Here is a 23,313-nt window from a genome sequence, read left to right on the forward strand (position 1 = left end):
ATGTGCGCAGTCAAGGATGCCGGGAATTGTAGTGCCCCAGAGAGCCCCTCCATATCTCATGCATCTCGTGGAGATGGAGCGCGGCTCTCGTCCACCAAGCGTTGTACGGTCGTCCTTGCAGGGAGTGTGCAGCGGTCGCCACGGAGGACGTGACAATATCGCAGTTTCACCGTTGAGGCTGGCCAACAGTGGAGTGATATTATGGGTCCAGGAGATTTTGGGGCACGATGATATGAAAATACCAAGGTATTTGAAACCCTCTGTGGCGCAGGGGAATTGCGAAGCCCAGGTATCTCTGCCCTGATGCCCGCAGACTGGATAGAGTATGGATTTGGCTGGGTTCGCATGTAGGCCCGTAGTGCCCCCGAACACCCTCAGAATCTCCAGGACGCGAGGCCCTGAGAACCAAGGGTCAGTAATGAAGAACAGGACGTCGTCCGCATATAGCGCGATACGGTCTGAGTGTGACTGTGACCACTCGAAGCCCCGAAGGACCGGGTCATTTCTAACCCACGCTGCCAAGGGTTCAGTTGCGAGGGCAAACAGTAAGGGAAATAGGGGGCATCCCTGCCTAGTGTCCCTCTGGATAGGGAAGGGGAGGAGCGGTGCCCGGCTATCCGTACCAATGCTGTTAAATCTGTATTTAATAAACGTACATAAGCAAGAAATCATGGTCCGAAGTTGAGGGACTCCAGTAACTGAAAAAGGTACACCCAACTAAGGGAGTCAAAGGCTTTATCTCTATCAGCCAAGAGCAACATGGCCGGTCAGCCTAATGCTGGAGCGGCTGCTAAGGCGTTGTGAACCCTGCGGATATTATGTCGAGTCGCTCTCTGGGGCACACATCCCAACTGGTCGGGATGAATCAAATCTAATAGGCAGTGTGAGAAGTTGGCCTGGCATATGCTGGTCGCTAGTTATAGTGGCCACCTTGCACCAGTACAATTTGACTCTTATGGTAGATAGGTTTAAGACAACCTTTTAAAGAAAGCTATCCTAGTGGTAGCTGTGGAGAGCAGCCTTCAGGCTAAGTCTCTGAGGAATGTAAAGCAGCTTGTTTTACCTTATAATCTCTTGAATTACCAAATGAAAGGACACCACACAGGTATATATATCAAATATATATGTATTTATTTCTAGACACACTCTACTAATCTCTTTATGAGAGTAGAAGTCAGGAACACATTCAAATATCAACGTTTCACAATAAGTTAAGCACAAATATGGCTGGGGCACTAGGGGCGTACCAGACCATATACTAAAAAAGGGGTTTAGGAAAGTCGACTTGCAAGGGGACAAGGCCTAGGGCCTGTAGAATCGCTGGGGCTTCACTAATGCAGCAAGAGCAGGTAAGTAAAAGACCCACAGGAGACGCGTGCAGTGTAAGAACACAGCCGCCGGTTCCCTATTGATTTCAATGGAGCAAGTCGCGGTTGGATTTTTAAAGTTTTAGGGTACTTCGAGGAAGTCTACAAGCAAGCCACTTGCAAGGTAAGTAATTTGAGGGGCAACACACACTAGGGCAACGGAGTGCACGAGTTACCTCACCCAGGGAAGCCGGGTGCATAGGTGTCTTTTGGTGTCGGGTCGCGTCTCTGTTTTCTACGGAAGCCAAAGAAGATTTGCTGCTTGCGAAGACTGAAGAAGTGTCCGGTGGAATCCAAGGCGGGATTCAAGGTGAAGATGAACTGAAAGGAGAAGGGACAGTGTTCACAGTCACTTGCCAGTGACCCGGGGCCAGGAAGATGGATGCCCACGGATGTCGGGTGATTTCAGGCGATCAAGCATGTTTTGACTCTTCGCTCACGAGGACCAGGAGGGATCGATGATGACCAGCAGCTGGATTCGGAGTGTCCCACAACGTCTGCAGCTGACTGCGGTATCGGCAAGCGGATTGGAGCCAACAAGCCTTGGCAACAGCAAGTCTCATGAGAAGTGAATAAAGTCAATGGTGCAGACCAGCAAGGTCTGAGGGACTCACCCAGCGAGGGTAAGTAAGGGTAGGCCTGGAGCAACCAGGGGAGCCCTTTGGTTTGATCAGAACGTCTTATTCGGACCCACAAGCCAACGGGCGGGGATAGTGAAGATGCCTCATGAGGAAATGCTTCACAGGAGCCCATGCTCACTCGGGACGGGGTAGGCTACTGATTTTCGGTGCACATCCTGCTGAAGGCTTGGGCCACAAATGGTCCAGAGCACAAGTCCGTAGAACGTCGTGAAGGGGTTGCACTCGACAATAGTGCACGGTACCCGGGTATTGCTGTTCCTCATCACTCATGGGGTCCACTCGTCTCAGCTCTGCTAGGGACTCACAATGGCCATTGAGAAGTCAGGAGATCCACTTCCGGGGCTGCAGGGACTTTGGGCTCCAGCAGGAGCGGGAACATTTGCGACTGTTGATTCAAAGTTTTGGTGCCTGCCAAGCAGGGGAGTCACTCCTTGACTCCAAGGGAGATTCTTCCGTCTTCCAGGGATATCTAACTTGCAATGGCAAGGGTTCCCTATCTTATACTAAAAGACAGGGAGGGACTAGCTCTATGACCACTCCTCTGGGAGGGTCAGGGTAGGGGGTGGTTACACCCACTTCCCTTTGTCCAGTTTCGCACCAGAGCAGGGACAGGTAGCCCCTGAACCGGTTTGAGCTGGCATATGCACAGGAGAGCCTACTGCTCCCCCAGTGCAGGACTTCAAAGCACTCTAGGAGTGCACCCACCCAGCCCCAATACACTAAATCCTGTCTGGAAGGTGGTGACACCTCCCTGTGACAGGATGCCTATTGTTGGGCCTCCTCCACTGCGGGTTTCAGTCAGCAGCAGGAAGGCAGCCCAGTGTCTGTGCTGGTGGCATCCATTTTGTGATGCCAGGGCTCTTTCAGATTTCTACCGTGTTACCACAGTAGGTACATGTCGTCCCCTCTAGAAGCGTGGGATCATACTCCCACACCAGTTACTGGTGTGGGGGTATGATTCCAAGTTGTTTGACACCAAACACAACATGTTTTGATGCAGTCATTCCAAAGTTAGCATTTACCGGGAGGTTATAATGTACTTAAGAGTATATCGTTTAACCGCATCCACAAACAGCCACAAGGAATAGACCCTGCCAGCTGCAGAGGGGCCCTGCTCAGGCAGAGGCACCCCCTCACATTGCAAACCAAGCACCCTGCCCTCAGGATTGATAGGGCCTGCCTTAGGGGTGACTGATTAGGTTTATACGTGTGTGTATGCTGAGATATAGGAACCTATACCTCAGTGAGGAGTGCTAACACTACCTCACCCAGGCTGCAGTAGCAGGCCTGTGGTGTCAGATTTAGTCTGCTTCCCAGGGGTGGCATAATACATGCTTCAGCTCCTGGTAGGCCTGTGAAGTACCTATGCCCTTGGTACCTAGGGTACCATATACTAGGGGCTCATAAGGTACCACAGTATCCAATCACTAGTGCATCTAATATGCACTCCAAGTTGTTTAGAGAGAACAGAGAGACTGGGGCCCTGATTAGCAGGGACCCAGCCAGACTATAGCCAGAAACCAGTGTTAACATCAGAAAAAAAGTGGGGGCAACATAAGTGCAGATCCTACTCTCCTACACAACCTCCCCCCCCAAATGCAGGGACACTAAACTAACCTTGACCAGTTGAGTCTTCATGTTCTAAGTGGAAATACCTTGAGAGTCTATCTGCATTGGCATGTTGGGTCCCAGGTCTATGTTCCACTATATAGTCCATCCCCTGTAGGGAAATGGACCACCTTAGCAGTTTAGGATTTTCACCTTTCATCTGTTTGAGCCATAGGAGGGGCTTGTGGTCAGTCTGAACTATGAAGTGAGTGCCAAACAAGTATGGTCTCAGCTTCTTCAGGGCCCACACCACAGCAAAGGCCTCCCTCTCTATAGCTGACCAACGTTTTTCTCTAGGGGTCAGCCTTCTGCTTATAAAAGCTACTGGCTGGTCTTGACCTTCATCATTCAGTTGAGACAGTACAGCTCCCACACCCAGCTCAGAAGCATCTGTTTGGACAATGATCTTTTTTGTGTAGTCTGGACTCTATAAGATGGAAGCAGTGCACAATGCCTGCTTCAGGTCATCAAATGCCTTTTGACAGCTAGCTGTCCACTGAACCTTTTTTGGCATTTTCTTAGAGGTAAGATCATTTAAGGGGGTCACTATAGATCCATATCAAGTCAAATAAACTTTATTTCGGAGAATATCTCCATAAAAGATACATAAAATTATACTATTATTAAAATATTTAAAAAACGTGCATAGAATTAGTTAAGAAGTGTTTAAAATATTTAAAACATTTAGAACACCAAGACATCTATATGGCCGCTCGATACAACAATCATATACAGTTTGAGCCAGTACAAATAGAATCAGGTGAACGTTTTCAAGTACCTTGTGTGCCAGAAAGCCCCCAGAAATTTGGCCACAGCAAACACAATATGGGCAGCCATTTCACTCTTCAAGATTCTAAAGGCTTCATGACACCTAGTAAAACCCAAATTCCTGCAAATGGGGATGATCCATTTTCTCCGCGCCTCACTATAGCCCGGACAAAAGAATATTATATGCAGTTCAGTTTCATCACTTACTCTGCATGCCGGGCAAGTGCTAGGTGTGGACTCAATCCAGTGACAAGTGAATGCACGGATTGGCAGGGACCCATGCCTCCATTGCAGATACAACTTCCTTATTAGTACTGGGTGTATATTGTCCAGGGCTGGTTCCAGACTATAAAGCATTTTTAATACAAATGAATTGCTCCGTGAGGGTCCCAGGGGTTATGGAGGGGTGCACTGTGGGAGCCTTGGAGTCATAGTACATTTTAGTGAGGGCCTTTTTTGGAAGCCTGGGGCAAGCATCTAGAGGATCATTCCATAGGGTGTCAAGGCCTAGACCCACCAGACTACTCCTTACAAATTAGAGCCAACCAATGTTCCCTGAATTCGGAAGGCTAAGGACTTCCTGCAAGCCCTGCCTATAATGGATCAGTTCGGGCACCGCCCACAATCTACGCCAGTAGATCAGAGGACGGAGCGCCAGATCTTCTTCCAGGGGTCTAATACCTAAGTCAAGTCTTAGTGGCACTAAAGGTGTACTTGGAGGGAGGGCTACTAAGCACCTGAGAAACCTGTCCTCCTCCTTAGCCAAACAAGACGAGATTTTGTGGCCCCATAATTCACTGCCATAAATAACGGCTCCTCTGGCTTGGGCCCTATAAATGTGGAGCGGAGGGCCTATAGGTTTAAGGGTTGACCTATTCTTCCCCAACAGCCTTAATATCCCACCCACATGTTGTACTAGTTTTAGCTTTGCTTTCTCCTGATGCGAACCCGACCCCATTTTCTCATTGAGGGTTACACCAAGATATTCAAAGGTGTTAACCCGTTCTAGCGTATTATTCCCTTTACGGGGAATGCAGTGGAACCTAGGCGGGGGATTGAAGGCCATAAATTTGGTCTTCGTGGTGTTAATCTCCAGTCCGTGCTTTCTACAGAAGTCCACAAAGCCGTCCAGAACACGCTGGATTCCCATCGGTGACTTGGAGAGGAGGAGGGTATCATCCGCAAACATAATTGCCGGAACCCTCCTTCCTGCCAGCTTTGGGACGTCAGAATTAGGGACCCCGTTGAGGTGGTCAATGACCCCATTGACAAAGAGGCAGAACAGGGTCGGTGCAAGTACGCACCCCTGTCTTACCCCTCTGCCAACGGGAAACTTGTTGGATAGGGCGCCCTGCTTACCACACCTCACTTGAGCATAGGTGTTGGTGTGAAGTCGAATAATCATCGACAATAGACCACTAGGTACCCCCACTCTAGCCAGCACTTCCCACAGCTTACCTCGTGGAACCAGGTCAAAGGCCGCCCTCAGGTCCACAAACACAGTATAGAGGCTGCCACCCTCCAACTGTATTGTTTTCCAATATATGAGGGACAGCCTGAAGACCTGGTCTATGGTAGAGACCTTTTGTCGAAACCCAGCCTGGAGGGGGCTCAAGATTTCCCTATCTTCGATCCAGTCCGAAAGTCGATCCAACAGAAGCCTCGCGAAAAGCTTCTGGGGGACGTCTATCAGACTGATCGGTCTGTAGTTGGCTGGAAGCAGAGGTGAACACCTTTTGAATATAGGGACAATCTCTGCCCCCAGCCAAGTGGAGGGAACCGGCATACCATGGACAATGGCGTTAAAGAGTACGAGGAAGTAGGGGGCCCAGATTCTAACCTCATGTTTTAAGAGGTCTCCTGGGAGCTTGTCAAGTCCTGGCGCTTTTCCCGAGGAAAGGCGAGCAATCGCCATTTCCAAATCCTCCAAGTTGAAATCTTCCATCATGGAAGAATTACCAGTGGTTAGGGACACTATCTCTCCAGCCTCGGTTCCCAGGTGATCCAGCCCAGCTACACTATAGAGGGAAGAAAAATGTTCCTCCCACGCTTCGGGCGCAATATTTGCCTCTATAGCCAGAGCAGGCTCAGCAGAGCCATGTTTCACTATTTTCCAGAACTTCCTGGGATCTCTGACTTTGAGAGCAGATGTCATTTCTGACCAGTTCTCCCAGTCCCAATCTATTTTGGCATTTTCAAGGAGGAGCTTATAAGCGGCCCGCTTTTCCCTGATAACCAGATGGGCCTCCCTGTTTTTGAGTGTCTGGAGAAGGTCTGCCTTGGCTTTCCTGCAGCTGGCATTGAACCAAGATGCTCTTTCTCTCCTCGCTTTCCTCTCCCGAACCACCGGGTTCAATACCTCAGCAAGGTTATTACACAGGGTCAGATGGATATCCCCCAGGGAACGGCATCCATCAGGCGAAGGCAATTGTGGGAGAAGCCTACCCACCTTTTTCGAGGGCTGGGGCCACTAACTCATAAATAGCCCGGATACGATTTGGTTTTTCCAAGAGTTTTTCCCACCTTATTCTTCGCCTATTACTGGATATAGTTAAACTTGTCGCCACTGCTTTATTTTCTACCACAACAGGATTGAGGAATCCGTCGGCTGCTAAGGAGAGGGACAGGCCGTTATGATCACTATCCGGCCTAGGGACTATTTTAAATTCTTTGACTAGTTTCCAATCCTGTAATCTAGTTAGTATATAATCTATCCGGGACTCATGGCCTAGTCTATTAAAAGTTGGTCGCGGTGGTATGTCCCCTTTAAACCTGCCGTTGCAAGCTCTAAGTGAGTTTGCAAGGGTCATAGATGTTATTTGGGATACAAGTGGTGAGCATACCCTGACCGGGGGACCCGCAATAGTTGGAATGTCCCAGAGATAGTCCTCCTCACTACTGACCCCGTCTAGGTAAGCCGGGAGTGGTTCGTACTGAGTGTTAAAGTCGCCTCCGACAAAGAGTGTTACTGAGCTAGAGACAGAGTCAAGAAATGTAGCCAGGTCCTCCATTGTCCCTGAGGTGCCCGCTACTCCAACCGGTCTGGAATATACATTTACCAGTGTTAGACCCATCCCAGTGGGCCAACACAAGGCCACACACAAAATATCCAAAGAGTTGGTTTCTACAATCTCGGCCTTGCAGCCGAGATGAGAACCAACCCATATTGACAGACCACCGGACGGGCGTCCCTTCCCTCCCCATGTGGCTAAAACATTAAAAGTTGCAAACCCAGCATAGCAGTGACTCTCTCTGGCCCACGTCTCCTGGAACATACATATATCGTATTTTTTAATGAAGTCTTCCCATTCACTACAGTCTAGTTTATTGGGTAACCCCGCAATGTTCCAGGATAGGATTTCTAATGACCTCAGATCCTTATCTGTATTTGTAGCAATCTCGGCAGGAATACTTTGGTCTAACCCGGGGAGGGCCCGATCCCCAGTGGCAGAGTGTTCACTGCCTTGGATAGCCCGTGGCGAAGAGACCTTTCTTGATGAACACCCACCCACCCCAGTATTACTCTCCCCCCCAAGAGTTGGACAGACAGTGTGCTCCCCTTTGGAATTATACCGTCAATCCACAGCATCAAGGCAGTCGAATCTGTTAAAGCGAGTAAAGTGAGTAAATGGGACCCCATTCAAACCCAAGGCTGGCTGGTTCCATCTATTCATGCCCCGGGGTTCCCCTTGGGGAAAAGCTCTTCTCCCCTGATACAACTTTCTCGGGCCCACCCGTGACCAACCCTCGTCGCCTCCCTCCGCAAACCGCTCTAATTTGTCGGGATAGAAGGCCGATAAGGGAAGTGTCTGTATGGTGGTATATGGTGAGCCCCCGACCCAATTACAGATGTAAGCAACTGTTCTTGGGTCTCTGAAATTAACCAGGACGCAGTCCCCTGTGCCCCTTTTGACTGACTCTCCTACCCACGGAACCCGCCTTGCCAAAATAACCTCATTGTGCATGCCCGGGGGTAGGGGCCTAAATTTGTTGAGCCAATCTATGGTCTTATTTTTAATAGAAGTGGGAGTCTCATTGGAGCCCTCAGCAAGCTCAGGGACACCAGTGAGCACTACCACATAAGGAGCGGCACCTAGAGGTAGATGGGCTGGTCTCCTGACGGAATTAGAATCAGGGATCTTCATTGAAGGTTGCATGGCTTGCTCCCTAGGATATGGATTGGGTCCCTTTGGCAGATTTACCGGGAGATTAGGTCCCTGTATCTGAATAACAGGGGGTGCTGTCACAGGGATTTTGTTGGTAGTGACCCCCCTAAGAGGTATAGATGGGGGGAGTGGTGGGGAAGGGTTTGGAATACCCCGTGGTGTGTCATTACTTGGGACTAGATTGTTGGTACCAGATGTAGTAGGTAGAGTAGTGGCTGAATAGAATGGATTCGTTGGGTGGGTGGATGATGTTGCGGGAGCTGCATCTCCCCTTACTGCACACTTTGAACAGATACCACTGCTGTTTTGCGGTACCTTCAGTGTCCCTACACCCTTTACCAGATCTTTCATTAAATCCTCCATTCTAGTCAACCTACCATCTACTTTCCCTAGCCCACGGGTAGATTCCATAAGGGTTTGCTGAGTAGCGTTTATACCCTCCTCAATACCACTTAATCTAGCCTCTAGCCGTGTTAATCTAGCTTCGAGGAAGTCTATCAGGCATTCTGTAGTAGAGCTCAAGTCTCTATCCCCCAATTGCACTTCCCCGTCAACGTTGAAAATTGCAGAAAGACTGCTTGACAGTGGGGGAGTAGCTTCTGCCCTTGGGTTGGTGTTATAAACCTGGGGGTTCCTCCCTTGTCCCTTGCTCATATTCCGCGAAAATTGGAGGTTATCATGTTTTGGGATTTTTGATTTTTTAGATTTTTTTCCCCCAGACCCTCTGTGCATTGTTTCCTTTTCTTGATTGCACCTTCGCGTTGGCCTAGCTCTAGGGTCTTATTCCTAAGTACAGGGCCCTGTGGAGGTTGGGTGAAGGGGACAAGGAGGGGGCTTTGGGAATCACCTTGTGTGTCAGGGATAACAATGTTAGTTGAAGGTTGAGCATCACCAACTAACCCTAGTAATGGAGGTGTTAAGCTCAGATCCCTGGCATTCTCCGGAGGACCCTGCTGATTAGGCGATAAAGCCCTAGCAATAGCCCCCAGAGAGGAGCGTTTCGATGCAGCTAAGCCCTGTGAAAGTCTCCTCTCTAGCGTGGTAATTTCTTTGTCCAGTACAGAATTAGCCCTTATGATGAAATTATCCATAGTCCCCAAAGTGGAAAGTGTTTGGGCTCCAGACCTTGCAGCAGTACTCCTAGTTTCCCTTGCAGCCATGGCCACCTATTCGTGTCAGTAATGATATGATGTGCACAACTCAGACCTATCCCCTGGCAATTCCTTTGCCTGGTGTGAGTCAATAAGGGGGGGCCCAGTCCGATCTCTGAGTTGCTGCAACGGGCCCGATCTAGAAACCAGTAGCCATTGCTTATAGCCTTTGACAGAGAGCACTCACCAAGAGGGATGTCCAGTCCAGCCTCTTACTGCCTCGAACGGCCTCAAACGGCCCGCTCTTTGCCCGGTCTTCGCCCCGAGCTGCTCCCCGCGCGCGTCCCGCTGGCGCGCGGAAGCGAGGCCCTTAAAGAAGTTAGAGGTCAAGGAGAAGGCGGGGCCGGGAAGAGGAGACAGGTGTGCAGTGTGAGGTGGAGAACAGGCACCTGGTCCTCGCAGTCCCGGTGTTGCAGCCTCGACAGCGCCCCTGCCAAAAGCGACGTGAACACCCCTCGAGTCCGGTATCACTGGCGAAAAGCAGGTCAGGAATCAGGTCAGCAGTGAGAAATCCCCAGAGACAGCAACGAGCGGCACCCGGGCAGCGGGGGCCGCGAGGAGTGTTATATACACAGGAGGCGGGGCCGGGAAGAGGAGACAGGTGTGCAGTGTGAGGTGGAGAACAGGCACCTGGTCCTCGCAGTCCCGGTGTTGCAGCCTCGACAGCGCCCCTGCCAAAAGCGACGTGAACACCCCTCGAGTCCGGTATCACTGGCGAAAAGCAGGTCAGGAATCAGGTCAGCAGTGAGAAATCCCCAGAGACAGCAACGAGCGGCACCATATCCCTTAACAAACCTCCTATAGTAACCAGTCAGGCCTAAAAAGGCTCTAACCTGTGTCTGGGTTTTTGGAGCTACCCATTCCATTATGGTTTGGATTTTGCTCTGCAATGGTTGAACCTGGCCTCCACCTACAAGGTGGCCCATGTACACAACCTGACTCTGCCATATCTGGCACTTAGTGGCCTTGATAGTGAGGCCTGCTTTTTGCAGGGCCTCCAAAACATTTCTGAGGTGGACCAGGTGATCCTGCCAGGTGGAACTAAAGACAGCAATATCATCAAGATAAGCTGAGCAATAAGTTTCCATACCTGTCAGAACTTTGTTCACCAACCTCTGAAAAGTGGCAGGTGCATTTTTCAAACCAAAGGGCATCACCACAAAGGGGTAGTGTCCACCAGGGGTCGAAAATGCTGTTTTGGCCTTGGCATCATCAGCTAACTTGATTTGCCAGTAGCCAGCTGTTAGGTCAAATGTACTCAGATATTTGGCTGAGGCCAACGTATCAATGAGCTCATATGCCCTGGGAATTGGATAGGCATCAGTCCTGGTGACGGCATTGAGGCCTCTGTAGTCAACACAAAACCTCATTTCTTTCTTACCACCCTGGGTATGAGGTTTAGGCACAAGGACTACTGGACTAGCCCAATGGCTATCTGAAGGCTCAATCACACCTAATTCCAACATTTTCTGAACTTCAGTCCTGATACAGTCCCTGACATGGTCAGGTTGCCTGTAGATTTTACTCTTGACAGGCAGACTGTCTCCAGTGTCCACCTCATGGGTGCACCAGGAAGTCTGACTAGGGGTCAGGCTAAACATATGTCTGAACTGCTGCAGCACTTGTCTGCACTCAGTTTGCTGATGGTCAGTGAGGTTGCTTGCCAAAGTAAAACCATCTACTGACCCATCCTCAGGGTTCTGTGATAGCAGGTCAGGGAGAGGGTCACTCTCCTCCTCCTGGTCCTCATCAGTTGCCATGAGCAAGCCCATGTCAGCCCTGTCCACATATGGCTTTAGTCTGTTGACATGGAACACCCTAAGGGGGCTCCTGGGAGTTTTCAAGATCCACCAAGTAGGTGACTTCTCCCTTTTTCTCAACAATTGTATGGGGGTCACTCCACTTGTCTTGGAGAGCTGCTGGGGCCACAGGCTCCAACACCCACACTTTCTGTCCTGGCTGATAAACAGTCAGTACAGCCTTTTGGTCATGCCAAGCTTTTTGCAGTTCTTGGCTAGCCTCCATGTTTTTGGTTACCCTCTTCATGTATTCAGCCATCCGGGAGCGGAGACCAAGTACATAGTCCATCACATCCTGTTTGGGAGGTTTGAGAGGTAACTCCCAGCCCTCCTTCACCAAACATAATGGACCTCTGACAGGGTGCCCAAACAGAAGTTCAAAAGGGCTGTAGCCAAAACCATTCTGTGGGACCGCCCTGTATGCAAACAGAAGGCAGGGAAGTAAAAGGTCCCATTTTCGCCTAAGCTTTTCTGGGAGGCCTTTAATCCTTCCCTTTAGGGTTTTGTTGAACCTTTCAACTAACCCATTGCATTGTGGGTGATAGGGAGTAGTGAACTTGTAGTTTACACCACACTCCTTCCACATTGCAGTTAGATACCCTGACATGAAGTTTGTACCTCTGTCAGATATAACCTCCTTAGGGAAACCCACTCTGGAGAAGACTCCAATGAGGGCTCTTGCCACCGCAGGGGCTGTGGTGGTCCTGAGGGGAATTGCTTCTGGGTACCTGGTGGCATGATCCACTGCCACCAGGATAAACCTGTGCCCAGATGCTGTTGGAGGGTCAAGGGGACCAACAATGTCAATCCCTACCCTTTCAAAGGGAAGCCCCACCACAGGTAGTGGTATCACGGGGGCCTTTGTTGTGCCACCTGACTTGCCACTGGCTTGGCAAGTGACACAGGAGCGACACAACTCCTTGGTGTCCTCTGACATGTGTGGCCAATGAAAATGTGGAACAAGCCTGTCCCAGGTCTTGTTTTGGCCCAAGTGTCCTGCCAATGGGATATCATGTGCTAGGGTCAAGAGGAACCCCCTAAACTTCTGAGTTATTACCAACCTCCTGGTGGCTCCAGGGGTAGCATCTCTAGCCTCAGAATATAGGAATCCCTCATCCCAATAAACTTTATGGGACCCACTAGCACTCCCAGCAGCCTCAGCAGTAGCCTGCTGTCTGAGGGGTTCAAGAGAGGGGCAGCACTGTTGCTCCTTATTCAGATCTTCCCTGGAAGGCCCCCCTGCCCCCAAGAACTCAACCTGACCAGGCTCAAGTTCCTCTGGGGCAGTTCCTTCTTCAGGCTCTGCTTCTCCTCCCTCAGGAGGGAATCTGAGATCTGAGACAGAGGGGAAGGCAGTGCCTTAACCCTACTGCTCCTCCTCTTGGGTAGCATCTGGTCCATAGTTTCAGGATTCAGAGCTGGTTCAGCTTTATGCATTTTGGCCTGTGACCTGGTTACAGCAAATACCTCTGCAGGTATGCCCAACATCTCAGCATGAGTCCATAACTCCACTTCAGACCAGGCTGAAGTTTCCAGATCATTGCCCAACAGACATTCGACAGGGAGGTCTACACTGACTACTACCTTCTTGAGGCCAGTTACCCCTCCCCAGGAGTAATTCACAACTGCCAGACTATGGTTGGTCCTGACATTGCTTGCATTGGTAACCTGGTACATTTCACCCAGGATGATCTGTGCAGGGTCCACTAGATCCTCTGCCACCATGGTGACACTAGCACCTGTGTCCCTGAATGCCAAAGCCTGTTTGACATTTATTATAGGCTGCTGTTTGTATTTGCCCAGATTACTGGGGCTCACTAGGAAGGACATGTCAAGGTCTCCCTCACAAACCAGCAATGCCTGAGTGGGTACTCTGACTGGGCCAGAGTCCACATCAGAACCCAGGGTCAAACCTACTACACCCTTATTCTGATTACCACCTCCACCAGTAGCTGCACTAGGGGAAACAGTTGCCTTAGGGGCAGGAGTGGTGGTGGTTTGGTCTTTGGACTTGGTACAATCAGACATCCAGTGCCCTTTCTGTTTACATAATTTGCACCAGGGCTTCTTTTGGCCTTTTCCCGTTGTAGACTGTGAATCCCCACCAGATGCAGATATTTGGGGCCCTTGTGAAGACTTCTGGTCTTTTGCCTTATCCCCACCTTTCTCTGAGCCTTTAGGATCTTGCTTCTTGGTGTCACCCCTTTGGTTCTGGGTTTTCTGCCTCACCCTGGTTCTGACCCATTTGTCTGCCTTCTTTCCCAATTCTTGGGGAGAGGTCAGATCAGAGTCCACCAGGTACTGATGCAACAACTGGTTTTGGCAATTATTAAGGATCTGTTCTCTCATCATAAGATTATACAATCCCTTAAAATCAGTAACTCTACTACCAACCAGCCAACCCTCCAGAGCCTTGGTTGCACAATCTACAAAGTCTGTCCAGTCCTGATTCTGTGCTTTTTTGGTGTCTCTGAACTTCAACCTGTACTGTTCAGTGGTTAAGCCAAACCCATCTATTAATGCACTTTTCAGGACATCATAATCATCAGCATCCTCTTCTCTAACAGGGAGGAGCTTGTCTCTACCTTTATCTGAAAATTAGAGCCACAAGATTGCTGCCCACTGTTTCTGGGGGACCTGTTGAACTTTACATGCCCTCTCCATAGCAGTTATCCATTTGTGGATATCATCCCCACTCTGGGAGGGAGGAACAACCTTGGACAGGTTCCAATGGTCTGGAATGTAATCTCTGCCTCTATGGACACTGTTGCTGCCACCAGGGGGGTCTAACCCCTCTTTTTTAGAAGCTCTCTGGAGCTCAAAGGCTTCTCTATTTTAGGCCAATTGCTTGGTTTTGAGGGCAAGCCTGGCTTCCTCATACTGGAGCATCTTGTACCTTCTTTCAGAGGAGGTCTCCCTTCTATTGGAGTATGAGTTCCTCTGATGGACAGATTCTCTGTCAGAGTGATATGAGTGGTTAGATTCCCTTGAAGGGGACCTAGGCCCCTCTTCCACTCTGTCAGCTCTCTTAGGGAGAATTCCTCTGTCCTGTGCAGACCCTTGTGGGTCTGGCCCTTCAATCACAGACTCCAGGTCATCTTGATTTTCATCATCTGACCCAGAGACTATGGCTGACCCACCCCCTGATCCTGATCCACTAGCTCCCAGAGCTAGTCTAAGATCATCTGCAATCAGTAGATTTATCAGGTGTTGTGTGGAGGGACTCTGTCCTAACCCCAGGTGTCTTGCAACACACATGACCTTCAAGTCAAAGAAGGTCATGTCCTTATACTGAGGTTGGGTGGACCCACTGGGTCCATCCCTTGAGGACATTCTAGTGTTATGCAGTGTTGCACTACCTACACTAGTTTGTGGCCTACTGATCCTAGCTTGAGCTGTAGCAAGGGTGTGCTATCCATTTACAAACAACTCTAAGTTCAGTAGAACTTATTGATACTAAGCTTGACTTTTATATGTACCTTGAGTACCTTTAGTGGTTTTCAGTTAGTAATTCAAATAGAGATTTTCTGGTAAAACAATGGCAAGCTGGAATCCCACATGCTGCCCACCAACGTGAGAAGTTGGCCTGGCATATGCTGGTCACTAGTTATAGTGGCCACCTTGCACCAGCCCAATTCGACTCTTATGGTAGATAGGTTTAAGACAACCTTTTAAAGAAAGCTATCCTAGTGGTAGCTGTGGAGAGCAGCCTTCAGGCTAAGTCTCTGAGGAATGTAAAGCAGCTTGTTTTACCTTATAATCTCTTTAATTACCAAATGAAAGGACACTACACAGGTATATATATCAAATATATATGTATTTATTTCTAGACACACTCTACTAATCTCTTTATGAGATAAGAAGTCAGGAACACATTCAAATATCAACGTTTCACAATAAATTAAGCAAAATATGGCTGGGGCCCTAGGGGCGTTCCAGACCATATACTAAAAAAGAGGTTTAGGAAAGTCGACTTGCAAGGGGACAAGGCCTAGGGCCTGTAGAATTGCTGGGGCTTCACTAATGCAGCTAAAGCAGGTAAGTAAAAGACCCACAGGAGACGCGTGCAGTGTGAGAACACAGCTGCGGGTTCCCTATTGATTTCAATGGAGCAAGTCGCGGTTGGATTTTTAAAGTTTTAGGGTACTTCGAGGAAGTCTACAAGCAAGCCACTTACAAGGTAAGTAATTCGAGGGCCAACACGCACTAGGGCACCGGAGTGCACGAGTTACCTCATCCAGGGAAGCCGGGTGCATAGGTGTGTTTTGGTGTCGGGTTGCGTCGCTGTTTTCTATGGAAGCTAAAGAAGATTTGCTGCTTGCGAAGACTGAAGAAGTGTCCGGTGGAATCCAAGGTGGGATTCAAGGTGAAGATGACCTGAAAGCAGAAGGGACAGTTTTCACAGTCACTTGCCAGTGACCCGGGGCCAGGAAGATGGATGCCCATGGATGTCGGGTGATTTCAGGCGATCAAGGGTGTATTGACTCTTCGCTCACGAGGACCAGCAGGGATCGATGATGACCAGCAGCTGGATTCGGAGTGTCTCATGACGTCTGCAGCTGACTGCGGTGTCGGCAACCGGATTGGAGCCAACAAGCCTTGGCAACAGCAAGTCTCTTGAGAAGTGAATAAAGTCAATGGTGCAGACCAGCAAGGTCTGAGCGACTCACTCAGTGAGGGTAAGCGAGGGAAGGCCTGGAGCAACACGGGGAGCCCTTTGGTTTGATCAGAAAGTCTTCAGGAGACCCACAAGCCAACTGGCAACAGATCGTGAAGACACCTCGTGAGGAAATGCTTCCCAGGAGCCCACGATCACTCGGGACGGGGTAGGCCGCTGATTTTCAGTGCACAACCTGCTGGAAGCTTGGGCCACAAATGGTCTAAAGCACAAGTTTGTAGAACGTTGGGAAGGGGTTGCACTCGACAATAGTGCACAGTACCCGGGTATTGCTGTTCCTCGTCACTCGTGGGGTCCACTCGCCTCAGCTCTGCTTGGGACTCACAATGGCTATCGAGAAGTCAGGAGATCTGCTTCCGGGGCTGCAGGGACTTCGGGCTCCAGCGGGAGTGGGAAAGTTTGCGACCGTTGATTCAAAGTTTTGGTGCCTGCCAAGCAGGGGAGTCACTCCTTGACTCCAAGGGAGATTCTTCCGTCTTCCAAAAGTAGTGGAACGTCGAAGGACCAGGATTCTTCTTGTAAAGCGTCGTCCAGGGATATCTAACTTGCAATGGCAGGGGTTCCCTATCTTATACTAAAAGACAGGTAGGGACTAGCTCTATGACCACTTCTCTGGGAGGGTCACGGTAGGGGGTGGTTACACCCACTTCCCTTTGTCCAGTTTCCCACCAGAGCAGGGACAGGTAGCCTCTGAACCGGTTTGAGCTAGCTTTTGCACAGAAGAGCCTACTGCTCCCCCAGTGCAGGACTTCAGAGCACTCTAGGAGTGCACCCACCCTGCCCCAATACACTAAATCCTGTCTGGAAGGTGGTGACACCTCCCTGTGACAGGATGCCTATTGTTGGGCCTCCTCCACTGCGAGTTTCAGTCAGCAACAGGAGGGAAGCCCAGTGTCTGTGCTGGTGGCATCCATTTTGTGATGCCAGGGCTCTTTCAGATTTCTACCGTGTTACCACAGTAGGTACATGTTGTCCCCTCTAGAAGGGTGGGATCATACTCCCACACCAGTTACTGGTGTGGGGGTATGATTCTAAGTTGTTTGACACCAAACACGACATGTTTTGATGCAGTCATTCCAAAGTTAGCATTTACCGGGAGGTTATAATGTACTTAAGAGTATATGGTTTAACCGCATCCACAAACAGCCACAAGGAATAGACCCTGCCAGCTGCAGAGGGGCCTTGCTCAGGTAGAGGTACCCCCTCACATTGTAAACCAAGCACCCTGCCCTCAGGATTGATAGGGCCTGCCTTAGGGGTGACTGATAGGTTTATATGTGTGTGTATGGTGAGATATAGGAACCTATACCTCAGTGAGGAGTGCTAACACTATCTCACCCAGGCTGCAGTAGCTGGCCTGTGGTGCCAGATTTAGTCTGCTTCCCAGGGGTGGCATAATACATGCTTCAGCCCCTGGTAGGCCTGTGAAGTACCTATGCCCTTGGTACCTAGGGTACCATATACTAGGGGCTCATAAGGTACCACAGTATCCAATCACTAGTGCATCTAATATGCACTCCAAGTTGTTTAGAGAGAACAGAGAGACTGGGGCCCTGATTAGCAGGGACCCAGCCAGACTATAGCCAGAAACCAGTGTTAACATCAGAAAAAAAGTGGGGCAACATAAGTGCAGATCCTACTCTCCTACAGGCAGGTACGGAGACGATCAGCAAGGACCTTTCCCAGCAACTAAGGTTCAAAATTAAGGAGGGAAATGGGCCGATAGGAGGAGGGGTCTTCAGGGTGCAGTGGTTTCTTTTGATGTCGGATTGTGGTGCAAGAGTCTCTCGGGTTGGAGAGGGCCTGCAGAAAGAGGATGCGGGCAGCAACTGGAAGTCCAATCGTGGGCTTAGCTATTGTTGGTATGGGGAGCCCCGTTGGCAACGCCACCTCTCGTGGACTCGTGTTGTGGAGCGCTGGTGCATAGGTGCTTTGAGGCCATGGGTGGAGGCGGTCGCACACTCGCGTTTCAGTCTTTTTTTGTAGATGAGGGGCAAACAGGACAGCTGGGCCACTCACGAAGTGGGTCTCACTGTCCTTGAAGTCCCTCCACGTGCAGGTCGGTCTGCCTTGGAGTTGCTGTCTGGACTGGGTTCTAATGTCGCCTCACTCAGTGGGAGCACAGACCTGACCTTCAGGAGCAGAAGGCCCTCTTCCTGGGGAGCTTCTGCGTCGGGCTGGAAGTAGAGCGACAACTTGGTGGTCCGCACCTTGGGTCTTTGGTGCTTGTGGCTGTAGAGGAGTAGCTCCACTACTCCAAGGGGCATTAAGGGGAGTGAGGGGTGGTAGCCAATAGGCTACTAACCCCTGGGGTCACTGCAGCCCCTAGATGACCACTTCATTTGGGTAGTAGGCATCACCCTGTCCCAGAATTCCTAATTCCACCACAAAAAAGATTGTGGAATCCTAAAAGTTGTGTTCACTTCAGGCTTGGTCACGCTAGAGGTGTGTCCAGCATGGCAGTGCAACACACATCCTGCATAGCTAATTTCCTGCTAGTCCTGGCACCAAATTGACTCTCAAAGCAAACACAAGGAAATGATGAATGGAGCGTGGACACCGGCCCTTGACGGGGGTGGGGGGGGCAGTAACCCCTCACTTCTGGGGGGAGCCAGATTCGCATACCAAAGGCGGCAGGTGCTGTGAAGTTCCTTGCCTTGGAATGCTAATTTAATAGCCTTCCCTAGAAACAGGCATTGGTTCTGTCCTCTGAGAGTGGGTCTCTCACCTCTTAGGGGTCAGAAACACATCTGGTGTAGCAGGCTGGACTAGACCAGTCAGCCAGCGCACTTGAAGGTTTGTAGGTTTTAGGGGGTTCCTCTATATCGACTCTTAGGATTAATCTGCACCAAAACACACTGCAATGGCAGTGTGAATGTGTTTGATGAAGGGTCTCTGAGGGTGGCACAAAACAAGCTGCAGCCCTTAGAGACCCTCTCTGGTTACAAAACCCTTGGTACCAGTGGTACCTTTTACAAGGGACTTATATGTGGGCCAGAAGTGTGCCAATTGTGGAAAGAAAGGCACAGTTTTGGGAAAGAACACAAGCAATGGGAACCTGATTAGCACCTGATTAGCAGGGACCCATTGCACATTCAGTCAAAGAGCATCAGAAATCAGTCAATAAGTGGGGGTACCCATGCAAAAGGGGCACTTTCCTACAGGGGTGACTTACATATATTAGATGCAGTGACTTTGGCATGACACACAGTAGTGGTACTTGCCAAAAAAGCTCTTTGACGCCTCTTCAGGGGTAGTAAGTGATATATAAATGCAATTACAATACAATACAATGTCCTGTTTTCACTCACAGTTTGCACCATGCCGTACAGCCTGCACTGGGTACCAGCATGGGAGCAATTTTTGCTCCAAATTTAGCGAACATCTACATAGATCATGTAGAACATAAATTTGCCCTCAACAATGACAATATGTATTGCTCCAACATTAAATGTTGGAAGCGATACATTGATGATATTTTTGTTGTTTGGACTGGTACGGTAACAGACTTTAACAACTTTAACCTCTTCGATGCCGATGACGGAACGGTTCCGTCATGCACGCCGGTTGGGCTGTGCTTATGACGGAACCGTTCCGTCATGGCCCCGCCCGCGCTCAGATCTTTCAGCACTGCGCGGGAATCCGCGCAGCGCTGAAGAGGTTAACAACTTTGTTACGCATTTGAATACAGTTCAAACAGATCTCACATTTACATCCACTGTCGATCCATCGTCAATAGCTTTCCTAGATCTCAACATCAATCATGAAAATGGGGCATTGTACACTTCCCTTCACAGAAAGACCACGGAAAGGAACACGCTTTTATCATATCGTAGTCACCATCCACGAGCCCTGAGAGATGGTCTGCCATTCGGGCAGTTTCTCAGGATCTGCCGTAATTGCACTCACAAAGCGGATTACATGAGCGAAGCGGAAATACTCAAAACAAAATTAGTCAATAGAGGCTACCCTAACAGATTAGTTAAAAGATCACTCAAACAAGCCTGGTACTGCCCAAGGGAAGAACTACTGAAGACAAAAGAGAAACAAGAGATGGACAAAATAGTTTGTGTTACCACATTTGGAACACACACTAATCAAGTGCGTAATCTCATTGTGAGCAATTGGCATATCATCAAAAGCATAGACCCGGCTCTCGACACCCCTCTTTTTGCCTATAAAAGAGGCAAAAATTTAAAGGACCACCTTGTCAGGTCTGCCACTGATAAAAAAGCGCATTCTTCTAATACACTGACAGCTGCATGAGGTTTACCCAAAATTATAGGACACCACAAATGTGGTAGTTGTGTGTCCTGTGAATTCACACTTAACACTGTCATTTTTGAACATGGCAATTTTAAGTACACGCTTAAAGACTTTTCAAATTGCAATACTAAAAATGTGGTATATTGTATTTGGTGTCCCTGCAACCTTCCATATATAGGCCAGACTCAACAGCCTATCAAAGCGAGGATCAGCCAACATCGAAGTCGCATTCGAAGATCTGTTCCTAATGCTCCTTTAGTCTCCCACTATATGGAGAAAAATCATACTGCTAATGAGTTTAGATGGCAGGTTATTGAGGTTGCCAGCTTACCAGTGAGAGGAGGAGGTATTGCAAATGTACTGCAGGGCATTGAATGCAGATGGATAGAGAGGATTAACTCAATTGAGTTCGGCCTCAATTCTGCAGAAGAATGGAGAGGCTATGTGACCACCCTAAACTGAGAATATGAAGGGAATGAAAGGAACAACATTGGTCCCTCATTTTATATTGGTTGTCATCAGTTATGCGTCACCATCTTGTGCAAAGTTTGAACATAAGTGTCTAGAAGTCATTTCATGTGACTGTGTTAATTTACTATTCTGTGCACTGTAGTAACAATGTTCTTACTATATGTATATCTGAATTGTAATGGCCAACGAGCAATGTTACATCCGTGAGGGTGTCAGTTTGATGTAGCAAACACAATTGTACTGTTTAATGAATTCTCAGAATATGCAGGTCCACTCCACGTTTTACACTGTTCCTCTCCTCCCCTAAAACGTGTGTCAAGAGCCACACAAGCACTGTACTGTATCCTAGCAACTGCAGGTACAACATTGGGAACATCATCGACATCGACGCACTAGTCCTTTCTTCATTTTCATTTCCATGACACACAGAGCAATAGAGTGCTCGCAACCACGGGGCTCTTTTGCTTTTTCCTTAGCACGCGAGGGGTCACGTCTTACGTATTTACGTAACAGCGCAGCCGTTCGGAGCTACTGCACCAGTAACGGACCCAGACCCAGGGAGGAAGCAGCGTTATCCGCAGAGATTCGTCCGCTAGCCTCTGATATCATATACTGAAGTAAGTGGAAATGGGCTCCTGGCATTAGACTCTAACTGTCCCGCCCTTCCTGCCCGATTGTGTGCTTGAAACAAGCAGTCTCTCACGCCACATTATTTCTCTACTCAATAGCGATTTTACCATGATTTCACATACGGTGCACATGAGGCAACACTGAAGGAAGTCTGCACATCGCAGCGTTATTAAGACCCTAGACATCGAAGGAAATTCAAGGTCCATCTCGTGAGGTATGCTTATCACCCATACGCAGCACTATGTCCCCTGCGCCTTACAGTGTAATCAGTGACATTGTGTTTTCATGCAGTATGATTATCTTTTTCTTTCCCTTATTATATGAACCAAGAACCCGGCTGGGTACTCGCGTGAGTTCATTTTCTCTCCTTCTTCACTTTTACACAAGGCACCACAACGTCACTAAGAATAAATTCGTAACTCAGGTAATGAATGCACATTCAAACCCTTTTCATAGTTTCTCACATCAGTGCCGGTATATGGGCCTTTTGCTAATTCTTACTCAATTCATTCTAGATGTCCCTGTATTGACAGTCCTGAAGAGACCCTACAATTGCAGAAGGGTCGAAACGCCGTCGACTAGTGTATAGGACGGACCATTGCTCAGTCTGCATCATTGGATATGTGGATTGTCCTCAAACTGTATCAAATTGGCCGTTCTACATAATTTTATGGAAACCTTGTATTATAAATTCGTTTCACAATGTACAGTCACCTTTTTGGTTCCATGTTTCACTTGGGGACACTATGCACAAGTTTTGATTCAATGAAGTGTATATGCTGATTACTGTTTTTCATAAATAACTAATTGAATGTACTGTGTAGAGAACTTATTTTGCCCCCTGACACCATAGTCCATACAGTGTTATTGCGATTGTGTAATATTATCATTTATAATAATTCCTTATTATCCACTGGAACCGTTGTCTTTCTACAGTACAGTCTGCACTGGCAGTCTGTGTGGCTTAAGATGTGTTGCAGCCCTTAGGGACCTTCTTTACTACCCCTGTCCTAGGTACTTGAAGTACCATTTAATAGGGACTTACAGGGCTGCTTAATTCCTTAACCAATTGTAGCACAATTAGGTTTACATTGTTTTAGGGAAGGCGCACTGGCACTGAGGTCTGGTTAACAGGCCTCAGTGCACAGTCAGAGTCGAAAATCAGCATTCAGTAACTAAAAAGGGGGCACACAGTTGGGGGGTAAATGCAACAAAAGCCCAGTTCCCTACATTAGATTCTTATCATTTTTGTAGTCAATTAAGGGGTAAACATTCAGAGTTAGACAGGTTATTTTGCAGAAACTGGAAGGGTCACCTTTACCAGGTATAGAGCATCTATCAATCTCTGCACACAAATATTATTACCACTCGCAAGTTGAGGAGTTCATTTAGACTTTAGATGTAAACCACTGTCAATACTTTGATTTGTATTAATGTCTAAGTCTGACAAGACTGACATGGCAGTACCAGAGTCATATTCTGCAATTGATAGTGAAAGTGAAGTCTTCAGTGCATTCTGGATTGATAAATTACTTACTTTAGTCAATTGTACAATTTTCATATTTTAATATTACATAAAGGATTCACACTGAACCATTTCTAAGTTTTAATTTGTGTCTGAATCTGAAGACATCTAACTTTATTTGGCACACATCATATTTAGCATTTCGACAAACTCATGCCTTTCTTCAATACTGCAGTCATGGCTTTGGTAAGGATTTTGTCAGATAAATTTACAATCTCATCAGAGTTTTGACTTTCAAAGGTA

Source organism: Triturus cristatus, chromosome 4_2, assembly GCF_964204655.1.
Source record: "Triturus cristatus chromosome 4_2, aTriCri1.1, whole genome shotgun sequence".
Classification (NCBI taxonomy): Eukaryota; Metazoa; Chordata; class Amphibia; order Caudata; family Salamandridae; genus Triturus; species Triturus cristatus.